At 47.2% G+C, this 17638-nt stretch overlaps 1 protein-coding gene and 1 long non-coding RNA gene across 7 annotated transcripts in view; one reads left to right on the top strand and one right to left on the bottom strand.

Annotated features, from left to right (window-relative positions):
- Positions 1 to 13736: 13736 nt before the first annotated feature.
- LOC121233018 lies at positions 13737 to 15847 on the bottom strand. Its single transcript, XR_005931821.1, has 3 exons — positions 15785 to 15847; positions 14824 to 14993; positions 13737 to 14133 (listed from the first exon to the last, which is right to left on the bottom strand). It is a non-coding gene; the product is annotated as an uncharacterized LOC121233018 (long non-coding RNA).
- A 160-nt stretch (positions 15848 to 16007) lies between these two features.
- LOC121232390 (erbin-like) overlaps positions 16008 to 17638 on the top strand; it is a 138526-nt gene continuing 136895 nt past the window's right edge. For 3 of the 6 annotated variants that reach the window (XM_041121562.1, XM_041121561.1, XM_041121559.1), the window contains exon 1: positions 16308 to 17145. The gene's annotated coding sequence lies outside the window, so the exon portion shown is untranslated. Of the gene's footprint in view, positions 16115 to 16307; positions 17146 to 17638 lie in introns of those variants that run through there. The other 3 variants (XM_041121558.1, XM_041121557.1, XM_041121560.1) reach the window with 3 other exon arrangements.

The raw sequence follows: 17638 nt of genomic DNA, 5'->3' as shown, positions 1-17638 counted from the left end.
GCCTAGAATGTACAAATGGAGGCAAATGAAATGAGCAGTTAGGGAAATAAGAGAGATCTGCAGGGGTGCAGCTGGTTGTTAGGACCAGAGAAATTTAAAATTCCCACAGCAACATTGCAAGTCATACTCTCTCACCTGAGAACCAGAAGAAAGCTATGTCTTGTGCAACTTTTCACATTAACGGCATATTAACCAGGCAAAACAAGATTTACTGGGTGATGCTCCTTTTTCAAGATTGCCAGCCTGAGTAGTCCATAAGATGGGCAAACTGAACATCTGTCCTGGTACACTTGGATGTATCCAGCCAACACTCAGGCTCTTGATTAGGCACTTGGGCAAAGTGGTCCTGGCTTTCATGTGAGCCTTCTCCACAACAGTGTGTGTCAGCTTCAGAGTCCTCACTGTGTATACTAGCATCAACACTGTCTACAGCGAACTGACTTCGATATGTCTTTCCATGACAAAATCCAGTCAAGCTTTTCCTAACATACACAGGTGAAAGGAGAATTGCTGGATATCTACTTTTTGTTTTCCTGCAGTGGATTATTGTGTTTTATTTGGCATGGCAATAGATCAGCAGGACAAGTATGTCGAGTTGTCTATGCAGCCAGAGATGGATGTGGGCCTCATTTCAACAAGGTCTGAGCTCCTTCCATGTTGCACTGTATGAGGGGTGTGTTTGTCACGAGGGTACAGATGGTTCATAAGTGCTCTCTGAAGCTCTGTATTTGATTTCTGTGGGACAAGGAGATGAAAACAGCTTGCAGTGCTGTGCCACGAGTCTCCAATGTTGTAATGAGGAAGCAGAATTCAGCAGCAAATAGGGGCTTTCTTACCTTCCTAACCCCTCCAGGATATTCTCAGCTTGGGAAGGGCAGGAAGGCAGTAGCTTAGTAAAATGTTACATATGTCTCATTTCAAAATCTTCAAATAGGTTTATAGGCTTTACATTATCTCAACAGCTAGTATGTACTAAAACTGTATCACATGAAATTAAGGTGTTTCAACGTATGTAGATTTAGTGTACTTTTCTGACTCCATGTAAAGAAGCCCTTAGGTAACAGATCTAGTCAGGTATACAACTCTATTTCTATTAACAATCCCAGTGAAGGTAACAAGCTTACTCATGTGAGAAATAATACCTCTGCATTTGAAAAAGCACATCCTTATATTTTAAATCTCTGTGGCAGCAGTACGCTTGTTAAATTACCTAACTTTCTGGGACACCATTCATTTTTTCCCCAAGTTACATGTGATTCACATAGCTTTCATGTCCATACATTTTTATTGATAATTGTTTGCCTTCAAATTAGAGAGTAATTAAACTTATGCTATAGGGGTTTTACACTATAAGGATGAATGCTCATCACAAATATTTCTGCATATATATATGCCACATTGTCATATATGATTTATATACATATATGTATCATATATCTTATTTCAGATTTAGGCTTTAGCAGACTGATGTGTGTATATATATCCAGAACTCTATTTAATAATAGTTGTATTGAAACATAAATACACAGCTGAACTGCAGGCAAATTAGCTCATATAGTAAATATAGATATGTCATGGAAGAGAATGCAACTATACCCTGGCAATTTCCTATTTCTTCAGAGTTAGCATGAGAAAATGTCTATGCAGATTTAAAATGCTCAACAGTCTGACAAGGACAGTGTCATTGAACATATGAATGTCTTAAGAAGTAATTTATGTATATTCACATCTTTGAGGATTTATCTCCCAAAGGCCTCTTGCTTGTACAGTGGATTAATTCAAGGTGTTTTTTGTTGAAGGTAGAGAAAGAACTGAAAAAGAGTACAATTGTTTCTCTCCTTTAATAAAATGCTGATACACCTAAATCAGTGGTTAGCAGATGTCGTAGTTTAACCCCAGCCAGCAACTAAGCACCACGCAGCCGCTCACTCACTCCCCCCCCCCACCCAGTGGGATGGGGGAGAAAATCGGGAAAAGAAGTAAGACTCGTGGGTTGAGATAAGAACGGTTTAATAGAACAGAAAAGAAGAAACTAATAATGATAATGATAACACTAATAAAATGACAACAGCAATAATGAAAGGATTGGAATGTACAAATGATGCGCAGTGCAATTGCTCACCACCCGCCGACCGGCACCCAGCTAGTCCCCGAGCGGCGATTCCCCGCCCCCACTTCCCAGTTCCTATACTAGATGGGACGTCACATGGTATGGAATACCCTGTTGGCCACTTTGGGTCAGCTGCCCTGGCTGTGTCCTGTGCCAACTTCTTGTGCCCCTCCAGCTTTCTCGCTGGCTGGGCATGAGAAGCTGAAAAATCCTTGACATTAGTCTAAACACTACTTAGCAACAACTGAAAACATCGGTGTTATCAACATTCTTCTCATACTGAACTCAAAACATAGCACTGTACCAGCTACTAGGAAGACAGTTAACTCTATCCCAGCTGAAACCAGGACAGTATCCACCCCTTATTCTATACCATTGATGTCATGCTCAGTTCCCATGCCTTTAGTTACATCCTGGTCAATCATCACCTTTTCGATCCCTTTGAGACATATGAACAATGATATATATATAGGTATATATGTATACACACACAGAGATATCATTCCTTTAGTTTATGGGTTATGTTCATTAAATGTTCGTTGAGTTCATTTAGTTCCCGACTCTGGGCTCCATCTGTCACACCAGTCTTTCTGGGCAGGAGGGATGGTGCAAAGTCCTCTCAGTCGGTAGAGCAGAATTGGGATTCAGTGTGGTGTGACGAGCAGGTGACATTGGACGCAGCAGGAGCATGGTGTGCACCGTTGGATTGTTGCATGCTGGAGTCAGTTCTGGTTCCATCACTACTGCGCTTTGCTCAGTTTATTCACAGTTCTTTCTTGCTTGATCTAAGTGATTCTTACTATAGTACTATGGATATAGCATTTAACAATTATAGTAATGATAACATACAGTAGCAGGGTTATATAGCAACTAATATCATACAGGTTAATTCTGGCTATTCTCACCTAAAATTAAATCCCCTTGAGGCACACATCGGACTTCCCCATCTTTTCGCATCACCCACCAAGCGCACCCAGGCCCTTGAGCAAAAGCAATCCCACGAATGGGTTTGCCTTTGCCTGAGGCAGGAGTAACCCAGACTGTCTTCCCTAACATATTTTTTATGTGCACTACAGGGACTTTATCCCCTTCTACAGTACGTAAAAGTTCTGACTGGGCAGGGCCACCCGGACTGGCAGATCCTCTAGTATTAACTAACCAGGTGGCTTTTGCTAAATGTGTATCCCAATGTTTGAATGTCCCACCCCCCATTACTCAAAGTGTAGTTTTCAGCAGTCCATTGTATCGTTCAATTTTTCTGGAGGCCGGTGCATGATAGGGGATGTGATATACCCACTCAGTGCCATGCTCTTTGGCCCAGGTGTCTGCGGAGGCACAGGACATCACACACAGACCAATGTGATCAAGTGAAGCCCACTTTACTAGAGCATCAGACATCATTTTATACATTGATTACATCCGTACATGCGTTTAGCTATTTTACTATTGGTTACACACATTATTCACGCACTGTCCACGTGTCTAGTTACACTTAATGATTGGTTATATCAACACTGTACACGCGCATAAACATAAAACATAATTGGTTATACTAACTAAAACATGCGAGACTTGTCTCAGTCTAATTGGTCAAGATAAACTGCCGAAGTGAGGTTGTTTGTGCCAAGTTCTCTTTATCGTGGAATGCGCACCTGTGTTTTTCTAATTGGTATGTTTCTTTTTTTGTCTTCTTGTTTAATCTGTTCAAGGCCTTCTAAAGGCGTCTGGAATGCTCTTGTGACCGTTAGCTAAATATGTTCCCACAACAGGTGTCTATGAGGTTGTTTCGGAAATGTGTCCCGTTGTCTGACTCGATTCTCTCTGGGGTGCCATGTCGCCACAAGACCTTCTTTTCAAGGCCCAGGATAGTGTTCCGGGCGGTGGCATGGGGTACAGAATATGTTTCCAGCCATCCGGTGGTTGCTTCCACCATTGTGAGCACATAGCGCTTGCCTTGGTGAGTTTGTGGGAGTGTGATATAGTCAATCTGCCAGGCTTCCCCAAATTTATATTTCAGCCATCGCCCTACATACCACAGGGGCTTTAACCCCTTGGCTTGCTTAATTGCAGCACATGTTTCACATTCATGGATAACCTGTGCAATAGTGTCCATGGTCAAGTCCACCCCTCGATCACAAGCCCATCTATATGTTGCATCTCTTCCCTGATGGCCTGAAGCATCATGGGCCCATCGAGCCATAAATAGCTCACCCTTATGTTGCCAGTCCAGGTCCACCTGAGCCACTTCAATCTTGGCAGCCTGATCCACCTGTTGGTTGTTTTGATGTTCTTCAGTGGCCCGACTCTTGGGTACGTGAGCATCTACATGACGTACTTATACAACCAGATTCTCTAGCCGGGATGCGATATCTTGCCACAGTGTGGCAGCCCAGATGGGTTTACCTCTGCGCTGCCAGTTGCTCTGCTTCCATTGCTGTAACCACCCCCACAGGGCATTTGCCACCATCCATGAGTCAGTATAGAGATAGAGCACTGGCCACTTTTCTCTTTCAGCAATATCTAACGCTAGCTGGATGGCTTTCACCTCTGCAAACTGACTCAATTCACCTTCTCCTTCAGCAGTTTCTGTGACTTGTCATGTAAGACTCCATACAGCAGCCTTCCACCTCCGATGCTTTCCCACAATGCGACAGGATCCGTCAGTGAACAGGGCATATTGCCTCTCATTTTCTGGCAGTTTATTATACAGCGGGGCTTCTTCAGCACGCGTCACCTCCTCCTCTGGCGACATTCCGAAATCTTTGCCTTCTGGCCAGTCCGCGATCACTTCTAAAATTCCTGGGCGACTGGGGTTTCCTATGCGAGCTCGTTGTGTGATCAGTGCGGCCCACTTACTCCACGTGGCATCAGTTGCATGATGTGTAGAGGAGACCTTCCCTTTGAACATCCAGCCCAGCACTGGCAGTCGGGGTGCTAAGAGGAGCTGTGCTTCAGTACCAACCACTTCTGAGGCAGCTCGAACTCCTTCATATGCTGCCAATATCTCTTTTTCAGTTGGAGTATAGCGGGCCTCGGATCCTCGATATCCTCGACTCCAAAACCCCAGGGGTCGGCCTCGGGTCTCCCCAGGTGCTTTCTGCCAGAGGCTCCAGGTAGGGCCATTCTCCCCGGCTGGGGTGTAGAGCACATTTTTAACATCTTGCCCTGCCCGGACTGGCCCAAGGGCTACTGCATGAACAATCTCCCGCTTAATTTGTTCAAAGGCTTGCTGTTGCTCAGGGCCCCATTTAAAATCATTCTTCTTCCGGGTCGCTTGATAGACAGGGCTTACAATCAGACTGTAATTTGGAATATGCATTCTCCAAAAACCCACAACACCTAAGAAAGCCTGTGTTTCCTTTTTATAGTCAGTGGAGTCTTACCTGCTATTTTATTGATCACATCCATGGGGATCTGACGACGTCCATCTTGCCATTTTACTCCTAAGAACTGGATCTCCTGTGCAGGTCCCTTGACCTTACTTTCTTTTATGGCAAAACCGGCTTTCAGAAGGTTTTCGATTACTTTCTTCCCTTTCTCAAAGACTTCTTCTGCTGTGTTGCCCCATACAATGATGTCATCAATGTACTGCAGGTGTTCTGGAGCTTCACCTTTTTCCAGTGCAGCCTGGATCAGTCCATGGCAAATAGTGGGGCTGTGTTTCCACCCCTGGGGCAATCCATTCCAAGTGTACTGGATGCCCCTCCAAGTAAAAGCAAATTGTGGCTGGCACTCCGCTGCCAGAGGGACTGAGAAAAATGCATTAGCAATGTCACTTGTGGCATACCACTTGGCTGCCTTTGACTCTAGTTCATAATAAAGTTCTAGTATATCTGGAACGGCAGCACTCAGTACTGGCATAACTTCATCCAGGCCACGATAGTCTACTGTTAGTCTCCACTCCCCATTAGACAGCTTCTCCACAGCTGAAATGCAGGCTTGTAGGGAGGAGGAGAGATTTTCTTCGTATTGACGGAGTTGATGAGCCATTTCATCTACCATCAGTGCCTCTTTGTCTTTCCAGGTCATTATCGCCAGTGAGTTGGCATAGGATGATGGTGCACTCTGTACAAACTTCCGCCACGTGGGTTGTGTGCATTGGACTTCGTCTGGATCTTTGGATAATTGTGGGTTGTCTGGGTCATAATGAATTGTCTCTAGCATGGCTAATTCCCTCAGATATTGGATACCTCTTTCCATGGTGGTCCACTTGCTTGACTGACATATAACATCTTCCTTAAAGGGGTACCTTTCCTTCACACTTGACAGGAGTCGCCTCCAGACGCTGAGAGATTGTGTCCCTTTTCCCATTGCCTTGTCAATGCCACCTTCCCTGGCAAGCGATCCCAGCTGCTTGGCTTCCCTACCTTCTAATTCCAAGCTATTAGCCCCATTGTCCCAGCATCGGAGGAGCCAGGTGATAATATGCTCACCTATACGGCGGCCAAAATCTTTTTGCATATCCCGCAGCTCACTCAAGGATAGGGACCGGGTTATTACCTCTGGTTCTGCCTCTTCCTCCTGTTCCCGTGATGACCCTGGTTCGCCTTCATCCTTCGCTAAGCGAACTGATTTTTTTGTATATTTCTTTTTCTGTATGGGGGTGTGACAGTCTGACAAATTATAGTCAATGTCTCAAACATTCGTTAAAGAACATCATTGGTGGAGAAAACAGACTCTGTAAAAATGGTGGAGTTTTGTGAACAGGACAATGTGGCCAGAGGAGAGGGCCCCACGGAGGGTGGGACTGCGCTTCTCCAAAGCCACAGTTCCTTATCTTAAGTGACCAGGAGAAGGAGCACAGCATATGCACCTGGAGGAGGAGGCCCCACGGAAGATGGGACTGTGCTTCTATCTTAAGCGGTCATGCCAGCAGGAAAAGAGAGGCAACTCCGCAATGAACCCCCCCGCAAAGCTCACTGACCGATTCCAGAGAACCCCGGGAGTGGGGACTGCGCATGTCGAGACCATCAACTAACACACTATAAAAGAAGGGAGAACGAGTTCTCAGCACGCGCCCTCCAGAACTGGATCTCTACGCTGGCTGGACCAATGCTGGACCCAGGACTGGTGAAACCCTTTTCTTGCTTTCTTTCTCTCTTTCTCTCTCTCCCTCTTTTCCTTCTCTCTTTTCCACAGTCCCTACACCTCATCCTTTTAAACATAAACCGTTGACCAAGTCTGAGACTAGGAGTGGATCTAGCCGCCCCTGAGCTCCTCTTTGAGAAGGAGTCCAGAAAGCAAGGGGGTCTGCTCTGAACCTCGTGACTCAACGGGAGGGCTCTCCTTCTGACACCTCCCTTGTCTTTTCAAACAGCGGCTTAATGACATGTTGCAAGGTTCATATTGATAAGTTCACTTGTAGTTGGGCAAGGGTAGCTAGGTTGAATAAATGTTGATTGTTGTTTGAACTCCCCTGGTGTCGTTTCACCTTAATTCTGACAAAGGAAATCCACGAACCTGAGTCGCTCCAACTTTGGGACACAACAGGGGGCAACTGATACTGGTGCGGGTTGGTCCACTGGTTCAGTTGCAGTACCTCTTGCGGAGGTCACATCTAGTATATAAACTGGGGGGAGTGGGGGTGGGGGGATCGCTGCTCGGGGATTAACTGGGTGTCAGTCGGTGGGTGGTGAGTAATTGCACTGCGCATCATTTGTACATTCCAATCCTTTTATTATTACTGTTGTCATTTTATTAGTGTTATCATTATCATTATTAGTTTCTTCTTTTCTATTAAACCATTCTTATCTCAACCCACAAGTTTTACTTCTTTTCCTGATTTTCTCCCCCATCCCACTGGGGGGAGTGAGTGAGCGGCTGCGCGGTGCTTAGTTGCTGGCTGGGCACCAAAGAGATAAACGTACCAAATTCCTGCAAAAGGTCTCGTCCCAGCAGGGAAACGGGAGAGTTTGGAGAAATTACAAATCTTCCCCAGACTAATTTTCCATTCAAAACTACTGGCAGAGGAGTAGACAAATATTTTATCTCTTCCCTGTCCTGGGTTCAGCTGGGATAGAGTTAATTTTTTACAGGAACCTGGGAGGTGGGGGGGGGGCATAGCCAGGGCAGCTGACCTGAACTAGCCAAGGAGCTATTCCATACCATGTGACATCATGCTCAGTATATAAATGGGGAGCGGGCCGGGGGGTGCTCTCGACTTTCGGTGGGGGAAGTGGCGGAGCGTTGGGTTCTGGGTGGTGAGCAGTTGCACTGTGCATCTTTTTTTTTTGTATACTCTTTCATTAGTACCGTTGTTGTTGTTGTAACTTCTCTTTTTTTGTGTGTTGTCCCAGTAAACTGCCCTTATCTCAACCCTCGAGGTTCCAGGGTTTTTTTTCTTTTCTTTTCTCTCCTCCGTCTCCTCCCTATCCCACCGGAGGAGTGAGCGAGCGGCTGCGTGGTCCTTTGTTACCGGCTGGGCTGAAACCACGACAGTCCTTTTTGGCGCCCAACGTGGGGCCCTAAGGGTTGAGATAACGACAGACCTGGCCAGAGCGTGTTGAAACAAATTTGTCATACGCATTCCTTATATTAGATAAATAGATGTTAGTCACAATGTTGGTTCATTTGTTTACATGGTGGCGTTTTGTAAGTCCTTATATGCTCTATGTATTCCCTGTAGTTATGTTTCTCACCTCTGGGAGAGTAACTGGGATTATCATTTTGCTGTACTGGGCAATGTCGACTTGTGAAATGATTACATCACTGGTCATGAGGTTAAGCTGGTATCTGTATGAGGCAGTGATATCATTTCCATACTTTGGGCACCTTCTATCGGATTTTATTGGTAATTACACCCAATCCATGGGGAAGTCAGGGGGGGATACTTCCCCCCGTCTGTTCGCCTCCCTTCTCTCCTTCCGACTAATTACAACAGCTTTTGAGAATTTTGAATACCCTTGGGATGCGCAAGCCAGTGTGCTGTTAGTGCTATGCCTCCTGAATATGTTTCAGGTCTTGTTTAGGGCTACAAAAAGGCTCTTTAAGAGTACCACCCAGAGATCTGCCCCAAAGCTGGATATTCATGGGTGGCACGGCATGTGGGAGGATATGGGCAGGTATCTAGAGAACTTCTCACCCCCAGTGGCTTGGAAGTTCACTCCCGAACAACTACAGAACCCTCATGAAGTGGTAGAATATTTGAAAGGAAAATGCTGTGGCTATTCCAAAGACGTACAACTCGCTGCACTGTGCTGGGCCCTGGCCAGTATCTACCAAACACTGCTTGATATTAGGCAGCACCCTCAGGGGGAAAGGGGGAAAAGATGGAAAACAGGGCAACAGGCACCGTGGCTACCCCTACCCCGACAACAGGCACCATGGCTACCCCTACCCTGGCAACAGGCAGCGCGGCTACCCCAACCCCGGTGACAGATACTGCAGCTAAACCAGAGAACCAACCTGTGGCAGTATCAGTCGCCCCTGTACAGAAAAAGAAACACACAAAGAAATCAGTTCGCTCAGTGAGAGATGAAGATGAACCAGGGTCATCGCGAGAACAGGAGGAAGAGGCAGAACCTGAAATAATTACCCGATCTCTATCCCTGAGTGAGTTGTGTGACATGCGAAAAGATTTTGGCCGCCACCCAGGTGAGCACATTGTTACCTGGCTGCTCCGATGCTGGGATAATGGGGCTAGTAGTGTGGAATTAGAGGGTAAGGAAGCCAAGCAGTTGGGATCTCTGTCTAGGGAAGGGGGCATCGACAAGGCGATTGGGAGAAAAACACAAGTCCTCAGCCTCTGGAGGCGACTTCTGTTAGGTGTAAAGGAAAGATACCCCTTCAAGGATGAAGTTACATGTCACCAAGGCAAGTGGACCACCATGGAGAGAGGTATCCAGTACCTGAGGGAATTAGCCATGCTGGAGGTGATTTATAATGATCCAGAAAATGCGCAGTCACCCACAGATCCAGATGAAGTCCAATGCACACAACCGACGTGGCGGAAGTTTCTGCGAAGTGCATCACCAACCTATGCCAACTCATTGGCAGTAATGTCCTGGAAAGAAGGCTATGGACAAACGGTGGAGGAATTGGCTGTCCAACTCCGGCAATACGAAGGAAGTCTCTCTTCCTCCCTATGGGCCTGTGTCTCGGCTGTAGAGGAATTGTCCCGAGAGTTCCAGCAATTCAAAGTGGATATGTCATCCTCCCCACCTGTACAGGCCCGCATCGCAGCTATTGGGAGTAAGCATTCCTCTGCCCAAGAGAGAGGAGAGAGAAAGTACACACGACGGGCTAACCTGTGGTTTTACCTGCGTGACCATGGAGAGGACATGAGGAAGTGGGATGGAAAACCTACCTCAGTCCTGGATGCACGGGTACGGGAGTTGCGAGAAAAAGCAACCAGGAAAGAGGATTCTTCTTGGAAAACTGCTGCTCCAGTTTCCCGTGAGCAGTCCCCCAGACGCAGTAGATGGGCTCATCTCATTTCTGATCCTCTTGAAGGGACTTCTGATTCACGTGTGCGAAAAGCGAGTAACGGATACTCTAACCAGGATTAGAGGGGCCCTGCCTCCAGCCAGGTGGAGGAGAGGGACAACCGAGTCTACTGGACAGTGTGGATTCGATGGCCTGGCACATCAGACCCACAGGAATATAAGGCTCTAGTAGACACTGGTGCACAATGCACCCTAATGCCATCAAGTTATAAAGGGGCAGAACCCATTTGTATCTCTGGTGTGACAGGGGGATCCCAAGAGCTAACCGTATTAGAAGCTGAAATGAGTCTAACTGGGAATGAGTGGCATAAACACCCCATTGCAACTGGCCCAGAGGCCCCGTGCATCCTTGGTATAGATTATCTCAGGAGGGGGTATTTCAAGGACCCAAAAGGGTACCGTTGGGCCTTTGGTATAGCTGCATTGGAGACGGAGGAGATTGAACAGCTGTCTACCCTGCCTGGTCTCTCTCAAGACCCTTCGGTTGTGGGGTTCCTGAAGGTTGAAGAACAACAGGTGCCAATTGCTACCACGACGGTGCACTGGCGGCAATATCGCACCAACCGAGACTCTCTGATCCCCATCCATAAGCTGATTTGCCAATTGGAGAGCCAAGGAGTGATCAGCAAGACTCACTCACCCTTTAATAGTCCCATATGGCCCGTGTGGAAATCTAATGGGGAATGGAGACTAACAGTAGATTATCGTGGGCTGAATGAAGTCACGCCACCGCTGAGCGCTGCTGTGCCAGATATGTTAGAGCTTCAAAATGAACTGGAACCAAAGGCAGCTAAGTGGTATGCCACAAGTGACATTGCTAATGCATTTTTCTCCATTCCTTTGGCAGCGGAGTGTAGGCCACAGTTTGCTTTCACTTGGAGGGGCGTCCAGTACACCTGGAATCGACTGCCCCAGGGGTGGAAACACAGCCCCACTATTTGCCATGGACTGATCCAGACTGCACTGGAAAAAGGTGAAGCTCCAGAGCACCTGCAATACATTGATGACATCATCGTATGGGGCAACACAGCAGAAATTGTTTTTGAGAAAGGGAAGAAAATAATCCAAATCCTTTTGAAGGCTGGTTTTGCCATAAAAGAAAGTAAGGTCAAGGGACCTGCACAGGAGATCCAGTTCTTAGGAATAAAATGGCAAGATGGGTGTCGTCAGATCCCTATGGATGTGATCAACAAAATAGCAGCTATGTCCCCACCGACTAATAAAAAGGAAACACAGGCTTTCTTAGGTGTTGTGGGCTTTTGGAGAATGCATATTCCAAATTACAGTCTGATTGTAAGCCCTCTCTATCAAGTGACCTGGAAGAAGAATGATTTTAAATGGGGCCCTGAGCAACAGCAAGCCTTTGAACAAATTAAGCAGGAGATTGTTCATGCAGTAGCCCTTGGGCCAGTCCGGGCAGGACAAGATGTTAAAAATGTGCTCTATACCACAGCTGTGGAGAATGGCCCTACCTGGAGCCTCTGGCAGAAAGCACCTGGGGAGACCCGAGGTCGACCCCTGGGGTTTTGGAGTCGGGGATACAGAGGATCCGAGGCTCACTATACTCCAACTGAAAAAGAGATATTGGCAGCATATGAAGGAGTTCGAGCCGCCTCAGAAGTTGTTGGTACTGAAGCACAGCTCCTCTTAGCACCCCGACTGCCAGTGCTGGGCTGGATGTTCAAAGGGAGGGTCTCCTCTACACATCACGCGACTGATGCCACGTGGAGTAAGTGGGCCGCACTGATCACACAACGAGCTCGCATAGGAAACCCCAGTCACCCAGGAATTGTGGAAGTGATCATGGACTGGCCAGAAGGCAAAGATTTTGGAATGTCGCCAGAGGAGGAGGTGACACGGGCTGAAGAAGCCCCACTGTATAATAAACTGCCAGAAAATGAGAGGCAATATGCCCTGTTCAATGATGGGTCCTGTCGCATTGTGGGAAAGCATCGGAGGTAGAAGGCTGCTGTATGGAGTCCTACACGACTAGTCGCAGAAACTGCTGAAGGAGAAGGTGAATCGAGTCAGTTTGCAGAGGTGAAAGCCATCCAGCAGGCATTAGATATTGCTGAAAGAGAAAAGTGGCCAGTGCTCTATCTCTATACTGACTCATGGATGGTGGCAAATGCCCTGTGGGGGTGGTTACAGCAATGGAAGCAGAGCAACTGGCAGCGCAGAGGTAAACTCATCTGGGCTGCCGCACTGTGGCAAGATATTGCTGTTCGGATAGAGAAGCTAGTGGTAAAAGTATGTCACGTAGATGCTCATATACCCAAGAGTTGGGCCACTGAAGAACATCAAAACAACCAGCAGGTGGATCAGGCTGCCAAGATTGAAGTGGCTCAGGTGGACCTGGACTGGCAACGTAGGGGTGAGCTATTTATGGCTCAGTGGGCCCATGATACCTCAGGCCATCAGGGAAGAGATGCAACATATAGATGGGCTCATGATCGAGGGGTGGACTTGACCATGGACACTATTGCACAGGTTATCCATGAATGTGAAACATGTGCTGCAATTAAGCAAGCCAAGGGGCTAAAACCCCTGTGGTATGGAGGGCGATGGCTGAAATATAAACAGGGGGAGGCCTGGCAGATTGACTATATCACACTCCCACGAACCCGCCAAGGCAAGTGCCATGTGCTTACAATGGTGGAATCAACCACTGGATGGCTGGAAACATATCCTGTGCCCCATGCCACTGCCCGGAACACTATCCTGGGCCTTGAAGAACAAGTTTTATGGTGACACGGCACCCCAGAAAGAATCGAGTCAGACAGCGGGACTCACTTCCGAAACAACCTCATAGACACCTGGGCCAAAGAACATGGCATTGAGTGGGTATATCACATCCCTTATCACGCACCAGCCTCCGGAAAAATCGAACGATACAATGGACTGCTGAAAACTACATTGAGAGCAATGGGGGGTGGAATTGGTGAGTGATCTCTCCTGTCCTTATCTCGACCCACAAGCCCTTTGTTATATTTTCTCTCCCCTGTCCAGCTGAGGAGGGGGAGTGATAGAATGGCTTTGGTGGGCACCTGGCAACCAGCCAGAGTCAACCCATCAGAGGGTTTCTCTAGGTTTGCTTTATTAACAACTCAGAGTTTGGCCATTCGCTGCGGTGGTGGCCCAACTCTGAGTTGTTAATAAAGCAAACCTAGAGAAACCCACGTTTGAAAATTCTTTAACAAACAGTTGCTATAAATTTCCCACACCTATCGATTTCCCTGCTGCATTAATAAATGTATTTAGCAATTTGCAGTAAACATTTTCACATTAAAAAAGTTATGATGATTGATGCATAAAACAGATGCCTTGAAGAGTTCATGATGGAGGACATCAGTTACAGAGGCATTCATATTAATTATGATAAAGATACATTATTGTGTATTAGACAGGAATGATCAACTGTTCTCATGAGATAAAATATTAGGAATTTTATTATAGCACCAGTGTAGTGCACTATAGTGAGAAATTCTAAATCTGTTGTCAGTGCTTTTAACTTGAGGGGCTGAAGTTCTCATACTTGGCCTTAGTCCAAAGGTGAGTCATTTGAAGAAAATGGCTTATCTGAACAAGAAAAAATGGAGGTGATTTAATGTTTTGGGAAAAATATATATGTATATAATTTTATTTTTTACAAACTCTGATCGTTATATTTAATTTAGTTTAATTATTTAAATTTAGGCATAGATGTAGTCCCCAAAGAGGACTGTATGCTCTGTAAAGATGAGGATTCGTAGAAAAGTAAAGAAACAATAAGCAAATATTATTACCCTAGTAGAAATGCATGCTTATTTTCTATATCTGGATACAAATGGGATACTCGAACATACAATGCCCATACACAGACAAGAAGTTTTAAATAAATAACAGTATTGTTAAACATAGTGGACTTCTATAAATGTGATGAACTGTATGTTTTGTTGCTTAAGATTAAACCATCTTCATCCAAAGCCTCATAAGAAACTTAACAAAGCAACTAATGATCCTGAACAGGAAATATCAATTGGAGTTACTTTCAGGGACTGGTGAGGGTTTAAAGGACTTTTCACTTCTAGTTGTATGCTAAAATCAGGGGCAGGTTGATACTAACCTGACATACCATTTTGTGTTCAGTGGCTCATATAAAATGGCATTTTTTAGCATTTTGTCCATTTCTCAGTAAACAGATTATCGTAATAAAACATGATCCCAGGTTAGTTGCTGACAGTCCCAGTAGAGAAGTCAGGGATTAAATGGGCATGAAAATGACACTACCTCTGTCCTTAGACATGGTCTCTGCAGAACACAATTAAGGAGCAGATGGTGAGCAGCATGTGCAAATCCACCCTGCTGTCAGCTTTGTGTGCTGTTTTGTGGCTGAGCAGAACTTCAGGGTCCAGGACTGTTAAAACGGCATATTGCATACAGAATAGGTTATCAAATACCTATTTCAAACAAACAAGGAAATTAAACAGAAAAACAGTTCCATCAACATACTGTTGAGATCTAACAAACATGAATATTGAAGTCATGTGACCTACAATAAACCCATTGGCTGCTTTTCAAACATATTTGTACATTACTATGTTACAGTTAACAGCATTTTCAATAACATAATGTACTGAGGAGGTTGAAATATTTGAAGACAAAAATACAACTGTATTCTGGGATTTACATGAAACAGTGTGAGTATTTATGTGGCTTTACTTTAACTGTTGTTTGTATCAAAGTTTAATATAACCTATTCAAACATCGTGTTTGAGTGGAGGTGGTTAGGTTTTTTTCCCAGATGCGTTTGTTCTCCCAATTCCTGGTAACTGAAAGTTAGGGAGAGTGAGCCGCAATGGAGTGGCAGCTGCTGGGATGGCCATGAACGTAAGACATGCAAAAGACAAACTATGCCAAAAACGCGGGGGGAAACCAGCAACACCTGTACCCTAGAGCAGGGGTCCCTCAGTCCCGTGTGGTTACTGGACCAGGAAGGACCCCTGCAGGCACCCGCTGCGTTGCGGCCCGGCCCCATCCCAGTCCCCGGCCCGCACGTCAGGCAAAGGCAGGAAGGCCCCTTGCGCAGCCTCAGGACACATCCCCTCTACAGCGCGCCACTCCCGCTACTCCCACCTCTCCCTATTAGTTCTCCCCCCCCCCCCCCCCCCGCTCACAACCGCGCCCCCGCCCCGTCCCTGCCCTTTGCCCCCCGGCCCCTGACCCCCGCGCCAACGCCCTCAGCCTCCACCTCGCCCCATTCCTCCACAGCGCGCTCGCGCTCCCGCCCCCCGCTGAGCGCCATTGGCTGCGGCGGCCCGTCCCTCACGACGCCCCTGGCTCGGGATTGCCTGCGTCGCGGCTCAGCCCCACATTAGTGTGGGGAGAGGGTGGGCTAGTGGGGTTTGGTGGTGACGTTTGTACTTGCTTATTCTCTTCCTCCTTTCGTCGCGACCAGTGGGGGCGTGAGCGTCGCGTCTGCCCGCTCCCGTTCCGCCCCCTCCCGCCGCTGCGATATCTACCCTAGCCTGGGCGGCAGTGCACGGCGTCTTCTTACCGTCCCTGTTCCGTCTCCCTTAGGGTATTTCTCTCTACTTCATAGCTCTGCTGCCTCCCTGGGTCCCCGCTGAGGCCGGGGAGGGTGGTGGGAGGCTGAATCGGAGGGAGAAGGGGGAAGTGTGCGAAAGGAGGCGGGGAGAGAGGCTAGCGGCGGGCGGGTGGGCAGGTGAGGCAGGAGGCTCTTCCGTTCCCCTCGTGCTGGCGGCGGCCGGGCAGGTGAGGCAGGAGGCTCTTCCGTTCCCCTCGTGCTGGCGGCGGCCGCCGCTCTCGGGCAGCGCGGCTCGGGGTGAGGGGTTGGGGGCGGAGTGGCGGCGCTGAGCGCGCTGGGGAGGCAGGCAGGCGAGGGGTGGTGGGGGGCACTGCGGTCTCGCCGCCGGGCATCGTTTCTGTCGGGCGGTCGCGGGGCAGGCTCCGGCGCCGCCGGTGGCAGGGGTCGGGAGGAGCCCGGCTCCGCTGACGTCCTCTCCCAGTGCACACGCATGTCGCACGCTCCGCAAATGCCCCCGTCCTCGTCCAAAGCTGTTGCGTATTTCCCCCCCTCCTCTTCCCCCTTAACGAGAAGAAAACTCGACTGGATTTAATATATTTCCTTGGGGTCGAAAGAAACTCCTGCCTGCTGGATCTGGTTTAGGCGCCCGACAGACAAGGTAGATTAAATGGGAAAGGCTTGGGGAGCAGCAGCAACAACAACCGAAAAATCCTTCCTCTGCTGAAGGGGGTGGGGAAAAAGGAAGGAGTTCACGCTTCATTTTGATATCCTGTTTTTGGCCTTTATTTTCCTGTGTTTTCTGCCTTGCGTAGTTTAGCTGTCCTTTGTGTTTCTCCCCCTCTTGGCCGAAATGCCGTTTGTATGGACGTAATCGTGGAGGTTGAAGAAAGAATCTGGGGAGATCGAAAGTTTTTAAGCTCCTCGGGCGCAGAAGTTTCTTTGTTCGTATTGAACTGAAACTGCTCGACTCTGTGACTGTGCTGCTTCAGCTCCTTCCCTTCGAAACGATTGCTAATCCTGCAAGTAGAATTAAGTTCTCAGGAAATAAGAAAGTTCTAAAGGAGGTAATTTTTTTATTTAATCGAAAGATCTTGAGGCTTGGTGCTCCCTGTATCTGCCGTTTCTTTTTTGTCTTTCATCTTGTTTTCTGGAATATCGGTCAGTGTTTAGCCGGTCGTCTTCAAAATAGCTGTTAAATTTATTTATAAAAATGTGCCCTCGTAGTCCTCTGTAAATGTTGCAATTTTTCCCTTCGACTGCTGCCACCACCTCTTCCTTCCCTCTGCCCCCTCTCTGTCCTCAAGATGATGAGTTGGACTGCGTATTTTTCTTCAGCTTGTATAGGAGAGGTCTGTATTGTATTTTGATCCTTGTACAAGTTTATCTTAAAAATCTCCGTTTAAAAAAAAAAAAGCTAGCTAGTGGTCTGACTTATTAAAAGTATATGTAGTTGAACCTCTGAGTTAAGGTAGCCTTGTTTGGTTTTGGTGACCACTTTCTCCTTTATCCTTTTTTTTTAAAGGAGTTCTGCTTGAAGCCGTTGGAGGGGAAACTAAA

Source organism: Aquila chrysaetos (genome assembly GCF_900496995.4).
Source record: "Aquila chrysaetos chrysaetos chromosome W unlocalized genomic scaffold, bAquChr1.4 W_unloc_3, whole genome shotgun sequence".
Taxonomy (NCBI): Eukaryota; Metazoa; Chordata; class Aves; order Accipitriformes; family Accipitridae; genus Aquila; species Aquila chrysaetos.
The sequence above is the reverse complement of the archived record's forward strand: the minus strand, read 5'-3'. Positions and strand labels throughout refer to the sequence as shown.